This window comes from Nuphar pumila, chromosome 7 (assembly GCF_984573655.1).
Source record: "Nuphar pumila chromosome 7, dmNupPumi1.hap1.1, whole genome shotgun sequence".
Classification (NCBI taxonomy): Eukaryota; Viridiplantae; Streptophyta; class Magnoliopsida; order Nymphaeales; family Nymphaeaceae; genus Nuphar; species Nuphar pumila.
Window position 1 is genome coordinate 20,301,845 of NC_143255.1, and position 7,604 is coordinate 20,309,448.

Here is a 7,604-nt window from a genome sequence, read left to right on the forward strand (position 1 = left end):
ATGTCATATTACATCTAATTACTAAAGTTTATCATAAAAGTATCAAATCCTATCAAATCAAATTAACTACAAAAATCAAATTATCAAACCGAATTAAATCATAAAACCTTAAAATGAAAAAAAAAAAACTATTAATCACCACGTCTATCTCTTGTTCCTTCACCTTTTCTTTGTTATCCTCTCAAAAGCCCAAAGGCTTTTCCAAGTGGGGCCCAATAAGAATTTTACACACGTCCATTGATGGTCAAGTCGTTGGCTATTCCCCATTTTCGTATGATTCAAAGGGTTTCCCACCACCACTCAAGTTGTATGGTACCAGCTTCCTCCAATAATATCGCCACAAGTCAAATTCAATCAAAGCAGAAAACGACTCAAACTTTCTTCTCCACCATCTTTCTTTGGTCTTTCCACGCGCTTCTGGCGAGTGATGAAAAAAAGACAATCGGAGATGCAACTCTTCTTCAATCATCCAAGTCACCGAATTTTGCTCTAGATCCTCTGGATGCACAGATATGTCTGCATGCAGCTTGTGTTTGTGTTTCTCTTCTTTTCTTGGGGTTATTCTTACTCTTCTTCTCTCCCATAGCGCTCTGTCCGAGACCAACCCAGTTGACTGCCCTCTGCCTTTCAACTGTAGTAACTCCATTCAAATCCTTTTCCCGTTCAGCTCTCTCAATTCTTCTCCCAACTGTGGCATGAATATCATTTCATGCAATGGAAACCTCACTCAGATTGATCTATTCAATATCCGTTTCACTGTTAAGCTAATCTCATATACTGGTCGTAATATCGAGATCCGCTACCCCGATTCATACAAGCAAGAACTCTGTGCATCACCTCGCAACTTCAGTACTCTACCTGAAAGACTCTACCATGGTTTCCAATTCTCTGGTCCCAATGTCACCATATTCAAGTGCAATTATGCCGATGGCCGGCTGCTGAGGCCTCCTTTTTCACTCAAGGTGGAAGGTTGTGATGATGGTTCTCTGCTGTATTACTATTACAGTCCTCAGCAAACAAGGGAGCTGCCTTTTGTTGCAAGTAATATCGGATGCCCTGTTTATGAAATCCCTGCTGGTGTCGAGGAGTCTTCTGCTGCAAACCTGTCTGTGATATTGAGTAGCGGGTTTGTTCTTCACTGGAGAAGGAATCTAAGCTGTGATGACTGTAGTAAAACTGGTGGCTTCTGTCGATTTGATGAACATGATGTCCCATTTTGTCACTGCAAAGATGGATCAGCACATTCAACTAATTGTTCCAATGGGACAATCTCAACACCAAAATTAAGTAGTAATCCAAGTACAGAACTCCTCTCTTGCTTGTCTTCTTCTCATGACTTATTTCTTGTGCAAAGCGTATTTCTACTGATGACAATTTGGTAGTGTTATTTACCATTTGTCTGCGGAACAAGTACTGATTGCACTTGCCATTAGGTGGTGGAGCCCATCCATATAAGGTTGTCAACATGGAGTTAGCATCAAGTGTCACTGTATTTCAAAAGGACAACATCAAATATGAGATCCTGTTATTGTTGCACCGGCCTGTTGCCCAGCCCTGCAGAAGTGAAGGGTGGCACTGTGGGGATGACAAATTACGTTTCCCACAACGTTAAGGCATTTTCACTTGTTCATTACGGGGTTACACTTGCTCACACAAATGTCGGAGCTAACAAGCTAGAGAGAGAGAGAGAGAGAGAGAGTTACACTTTATATATATATATATATATATATATATATATATATATATATATATATATATATATATATATATATATCCTGATTCCTACTAAACAAACCATGTAGATCACATTCCAAAAACAGTATCAGACAAATAAAAAATTGAGACCATCCACACACCCTCCTACCGTCCACATCCTTGTTTGCATGAATTGTGTCATGCATTTATCTCTAACTTGGAAATCAAATTTTATGATACATTGATTATTATTAAACCCATTAACATAGTAAATTAACAACCACTCTGTGTGTGTGTGCTCTGCGCAGTGCAGGGGAACCTTCTCTTTTTGATTAGTTGAACTTCTGTTGGTCCTTTCATGAACTATTTTGGTACTGGTTAGCATAGCAATGTGTAATCATCCTAGCAACCTTTCTGCTGTTGTGGGAGCATTCTCACCAAAGTAGCCTACACTTGAACCTGCCATGGCTAGGCTGCATGAATTAACTCACCTTTTTGTCCTTTGACATTCTAAAATTCACTAATATCATGTCTAACATGAGGTAATATTTTTAAATTTTTACAGATTTTCATTAAATAAGTTTGCAATTAGATGTTTTCTTCCATTCCTAATAGTTGTCGCAATTCATGCATGTTTCTCTTTGTTGTTAATGTTCCTATTTGTCTTGATAATTGTTGAGAAGTGTGTTATTAACTTTCAAGCTCTGGTAATTTCATGCAGTTTCAGGAAAGCGCAACATATGGAAGAAGGTCATAATAGGTAACCACTGATCTCTTATATGACTCAATTTACAACTACCAATCCTCAGATCCAATAAATCTCCAGTCCACAGGACTCTACTAACCAAATAAGGTATTTATAATAAAAAAATTGGCTTGACATTTCCTCTTCTTCAATCTAGCAAATTTAGTGTGAACTGGTAACTGCTTCAAAAAAAAAAAAGTGTAAACTGGTAACTGCGGACTCCAACGCGGCTAATGATTCTGATCTAAATTAAAATAACAAACTAGAGCCCTGTATCACATGGATACGGATATAGACACGGGTATGGCATAGATTTGAGACGTGAATACATGGTTTTTTTATGAAAAACAGCACATATTTTTTCTAATTTTTGAATTAAACAAATATACTTTATATGCATATAATGTTTAAAAATAAGTATTAAAACCGTGTCGTTTCGTGTCATTTACCCAATTTAAAAATTGTGTAATCCATCCTAGAGGTGGCCTATCCGAGCCCATTTACCTAATTCAACCAGGTTGGCCTGTGGCAAGTCAAACCAGGTTGTTTGCCACATAGGTGCAGGTACAACATTGACTTAGCCTAAACATGTTGAACAAATCTGTAATTGAATGCTAGAACCAAAATCGTTGAGCATCAATATTGAAGTTCATACTCTTGTTGACTTGACGGACCCTAATGTGTGTCTGTTCACCCGGCCAAAGTTTCAAGTATGTAGATCTGCTATCAAGAGTATAACCATTCTCGTTTTATTTCCACAGGTTCTGTTGCGGCTGTTTTCAGTTTTTTTGTTGGAGCATGCTTGTTCTATTTCATTGCTCGATCCATTTGCATTTCAAGAAAATCTAAACTAGAGAAGTTCTTAAGTGATTACGAATATCTCACAGCCACTAGATACACATACAAAGAAACAAGGAGAATGACAAAGAATTTCGAGCAGAAACTTGGGCAAGGCGCCTATGGAAGTGTATTCAAAGGAAAGCTGCCTAATGGCGCCCTTGTGGCTGTAAAGCTCATGGAAAAATCACACAATGACGGTGAAGAATTTATGAATGAAGTGGCTACCATTGGTAGGATTCACCATGTTAACGTAGTTCGCCTTCTTGGATTTTGTGTTGAGGTGTCCCATAGAGCACTTATATATGAATTTATGGCAAATGGTTCACTTGAGAAGTTCATTTACACAGATGAAGCCACTGTAGATGATCGCTTGTTTGGGGAAAAGCAATATAATACAGCACTAGGCATTGCCCGAGGAATTGAATATCTACACCAAGGTTGTGATCAAGGAATCATTCACTTTGACATTAAGCCACATAACATTCTTCTCGACCATGACTTTACACCAAAAATTTCTGATTTTGGTCTTGCAAAGTTACATTCCAAGGAGCGAAGTACTGTAACAATCACACAAGGCAAAGGCACGATTGGTTATATTGCTCCAGAAGTATTCTTTGGAAACTCTAGACATGTCTCACATAAATCCGATGTTTATAGCTTTGGGATGCTATTAATCACATTGGTTGGAATGAAAGACAAAATTGGTAACAATGACAGCAATTCTAGTGAAGCCTATTTTCCTCAATGGATTTATGACCGCCTTGATCATGATCGAAAATTTGAAGGAATTAGAGAAGGTGAAGAAGAAATCATTAGAAGGATAGCCACTATAGCTTTATGGTGCATACAGTGGAACCCAATTGATAGGCCCTGTATGAAAGAGGTTGTTAGAATGTTTGAGAGTAGCACATCAAACTTGACAGTGCCTCCCAATCATTTTTTCCCTGCAGTTGAGCTTGAATACCAGCAGCATGGTTTTGACTCTTCAACTATATCAGAATGATGGGTTGGTTTAGGATAATGAAAACTTTGGCATAGAGGATGCTGAAAGGCAATCAGTTTGAGTTTGGCAACTATTGTTATTTCGACCCCAATCTGCAGTTTCAGGTCTCATAAGAAGAAGATATTCAAGCCAATGGCATCCGCTTTTGTAGAACTTGGTCTTCTATCCCACCACGACCTCGACTTTTATAGGGGCTGTACTTCAAAAATTCTTGTAATCTTATAATGTGGAATCAACATTACAGAATTCATGTTATTTAAAGAAACATTTATGTTGGTTTTAGAGGGGTATAAGAACATTTGAGAAGGGTAGTGACCCATTTGATCACTGAAATCTTAAGGATATTTTTAAACCACAATGGATTCATTTCTCCTTCAATACCCAAACTACTATTTTTGGTATGCATGGAAAGGCAAAATGTGGGCTTCCCTTTTCAGATTAAAAATTGATCATATATGAGAAGATATGTATGTAAGCTCTTCAACTCATTGGTTTCGAAAACCAAATCATATCAAATGTGGTAACTGCAGATCTTATATTTCTAGATGTAGGTTCAATCAAACTCCTTTATAACAATACAGTTAGGCCACGATAAAGACCTCAATCCCTTGTGTTACGAGCCATATTTTAACACCTTGCTTCAAAAGTAAGATAAAACTATGAACTAGCATCAAGATGTCACACCATAATGAAACCTCTCTCATTATTCTATTGAACATGATTATAATAACAAGTACCTTTGAGATTCTACACTTGTAACCTATATTGCCATATGCTAATCAGCTTATAATTAAGAAAATTTTAATTTTTTAATGAACTATTTGAATAGCAATTCTCCAACTCATCTTTTTCTAGTTTGAAGGTGGCAGTAAAATGGCTTTAGTCTTTTCTATCATTCTCCAGAAGGCATTAAGACTTTCTTTACAGTTTCATGTCAACGAAAAACACAAAGAAGTGCTTCTTTGCAAACTTTGGACAAGGGGAAAAAAGTATTTTGGATATTGTGAACAAGCTGCTAGAGATGATCCAGTGTAAACCAGAGGTTGCACCTTTTAGCATAAATATCGACTTGATGGAAACTTTTTATACCCGTTTCTGCTGATAGTCATATAAGGATACAATTTCCCATCCGTAGGTGACACGAATAGTCACTTGAAGAACTATTACCTACAGTTAATTTGTTCCTAGATCAAGAAAGCACATACTCCTTGTGATTAGCCTGACATACAAACATTAATTTATTGGCAACCAAAATCATTGAATGACCAAGTATGCCGCTTTTATTAGACAACCATCCGAAGCATCAAGCCAGCACTCTTAGCTAGTAAAACATATTTCATATGATCAATGTCGCACGCTAAATTTCAAGTGTCACGGGCTAAATTCTAAGACCCAATTTTTTGCACTTTGCAAGCCTTAGAACACTCGTGTGGGTCATCCTCCCAACATGTGTACTTCTTGACACGTAACCAATACACAATAGAACTTTCACTTAACTTTCATTCAAGGAATTCATCTCATCATGGTTGTCGCATATCCGATAGCCACTTATGTGCATAGTGGTCTCATAGCAGCTAGTACCGCCAACCGAAGGGTCCAAACGTGCTTTGCCACTCCCACAGGCAAGCACATACTGTCACTGAGGCTGAAACGTGCCTTTGCGACACTATTGACTTAACCAATATCCAGCAGAAGTAATAGAGAGCATTACACATCAATAAGGCATTACCGACACGTGCCAAGCTCTCGAGTTTCATTCTGAGTGACTATTCCTTTGTTGTAGCCATCCAAAGCAAACTGCACAAGTGGGACTTAGTCTCGCATGCCATAGGGCATATTGCAACCCCATGGGCACACCGTCATCAGAACCTTGCCCACCAAAGTGTAAGGTCTTTCGACCTCCCAACCTGAAGACTAGTTGATGATTCGTGCCTTAACGAAAAGCACCACCCAAACTTATTTGTCAGCATTGTGCATGCACTCACACCACCTCATGCCACCTTGCATGGTTGGGACAACACTGCCGCACCAAAGGCTCTCACCCGCGCCCATAGCCAATGCCCACGTCCCACGGGGGATTTTCACTACACACGGATACCTCCACGCACTGCCAGTGCTGCCCGTGCGACATAGGTGAAGCCCATGCCAAATTGATGCCAAGACATGCCAACTAGCTCAGAAGGAGGGTCCCCTATATTAGTGTTTTGAGAGCTTACTCCCGGCTGGTAGTAGGAACTGAAAAACCCCTTGGGAATCATAAAATTTTCAACTTTCTTATTTTTCAAATATGACTTCACCAACGTGTTCCTTATTGTCCATTTACACGATGTAATTTCAATCTTAGCCCCAAACAATGCCGAATGCACATACGAAATTTGCCTTCAAGTTTCGTGCAACTAGACGCATGCGTCCTACGCACGTTGATGCACCTGTTGTTGCTTCTGCTGCTTGTCGCAACACCACATGTGCACGCATTCTGCAGTGCACTACCGTGTGCCACAACACGCAGCCACATGTGTTGTCCTTTGATGCAAATAAGGCAAGACATGTAAGGGTGTTGCAAACACCCTGTATAGTTGGGCTTGCCCTTATATTGACGACTATCATTACATTTATGAGGAGGGCGGTAGGAGTCTTGCTTGGCATCCTATTTGGTCCCTCATACTTCGCCCCATCCCCTTTCTTGTGCTCATGGGGGCATTTATCATGGTTTTAATGTTGGGGCATACTAGACTTACAATAGTTATCATTCTGACATTCATTTTTGCAGTAGTCAATGAGTTGCTCTGCGACAATAACGACACTTGCCATATTTTGTGGGCATTGCCTCTGAACCTCTTGTTTCGCCCATGGTTGCAAGTCATGCATGAAGTGAAACCGCCTTTCTTTCTCCGGCATATTAGAGATGTCTAACATAAGGCAAGAGAATGCCTTAATGTAGTCATGTACGAAGACAGTGTGTCGGAGAGACATAAGCTTGGTACAAGACTCAAACTCAGCATTGGTGGGCATGAAATGACCTCACAGCTCCACTTTGAAGTCCTCCCATGTGTTGATTTCTATCAACCCATGATCGACACCATCAGAGAGTGGCATCACCTATGAAGAACGATACAACAACATCGATCTTAGGTTCATTGTCATGGATTTGAGCCATATGAGAGCGCCAAGGGTTGACTCAAGTACAATTGAACCTTCCTTTCCTAAAGTCTTGGTATAACCTTCTTGTTTTAGAGCCTTCACGGAACCATTATCTTTCTCCTTTATAGCGACAACCTCAATGGATGACTCAGGCACAATCGCTTTTTTTTAGACTTAGTC

The 7,604-nt window shown here is 39.5% G+C and overlaps 1 pseudogene across 1 annotated transcript; it reads left to right on the forward strand.

The window, feature by feature from the left end:
- Positions 1-463: 463 nt before the first annotated feature.
- Positions 464-4,535, forward strand: LOC149831435 (rust resistance kinase Lr10 pseudogene; annotated as a pseudogene). Its single transcript, XR_016433284.1, has 2 exons — positions 464-2,455; positions 3,202-4,535. The product of XR_016433284.1 is annotated as a rust resistance kinase Lr10 pseudogene (transcript).
- Positions 4,536-7,604: the final 3,069 nt, after the last annotated feature.